Raw genomic sequence first — 911 nt, 5'->3', positions numbered from 1 at the left:
CGAAATGCACAAGTAATTTCTCGCTAGACAAGGCACACTTTGCTGCGTTGAATGCTTTCTCCTGCTGTGATCCCCAAGACCAACGACTGGCCTTTTTGAGAAGAGCGTGAAGAGGGGAAAGCAGAGAAGCGAGATTAGGTATGAACTTGCTGTAGTAATTTAGCATACCCAGAAAGGATTTCAGCTCCTGAGTATTACGCGGGCGTGGTGCCTCCCGTATAGCTTGAACCTTGTCGTTCATGGGCTGAATTCCTGTTTTGTCAAGGCGATAGCCCAGGAATGTCACCTCCTGCCTGAAAAACTCACACTTTTCCTTTCGCAGTGACATACCTTTCGCTTTGCAGATGGAGAGAACTTTCTGCAGGCTTTCCAGGTGCTCTGTGTCGTCTTTGCCGGTCACGTAGAGGTAATCTAGGTAGTTGACACAGTGGGGGACGTCCCGGAACACGCTTTGTCCTTTGAAATATGCCCGGGGAGGACGCAATTCCGAAACATAAACGTTGATACATGAAAAGGCCTTTGTGCGTGTTGATCGTCGTGAGATCCTTCGATTCGTCGTCCAGCTGCAGTTGAGTGTAAGCATGCGAAAAATCGATTTTGCTGAATTTCTCGCCTCCCGAGAGCGCATACACCAAATCCTCGATGCGTGGAATTGGGCTTGGGTATTTGTCGTTATGAGTGACTTTGTTGAGGGTTGTCTTGTAGTCTCCACAGATCCTCACGGTACCATCCTTTTTCTTTACTGGTACTATCGGCGTAGCCCACTCCGAGAACTCCACGGGTTCAATGATGCCGTCTCGCTGTAGACGACTCAGCTCCTCCTCGATGCTGTCCCGCAAGGCGTAGGGTGGTTGTCTCGCCTTACAGAACTTAGAACTTAGGGGTCGCCTCCGCGCGCAAGTGTAGCTTCA

Source organism: Aplysia californica, unplaced genomic scaffold (genome assembly GCF_000002075.1).
Source record: "Aplysia californica isolate F4 #8 unplaced genomic scaffold, AplCal3.0 scaffold00858, whole genome shotgun sequence".
Taxonomy (NCBI): Eukaryota; Metazoa; Mollusca; class Gastropoda; order Aplysiida; family Aplysiidae; genus Aplysia; species Aplysia californica.
This window is presented reverse-complemented; position numbering follows the sequence as displayed.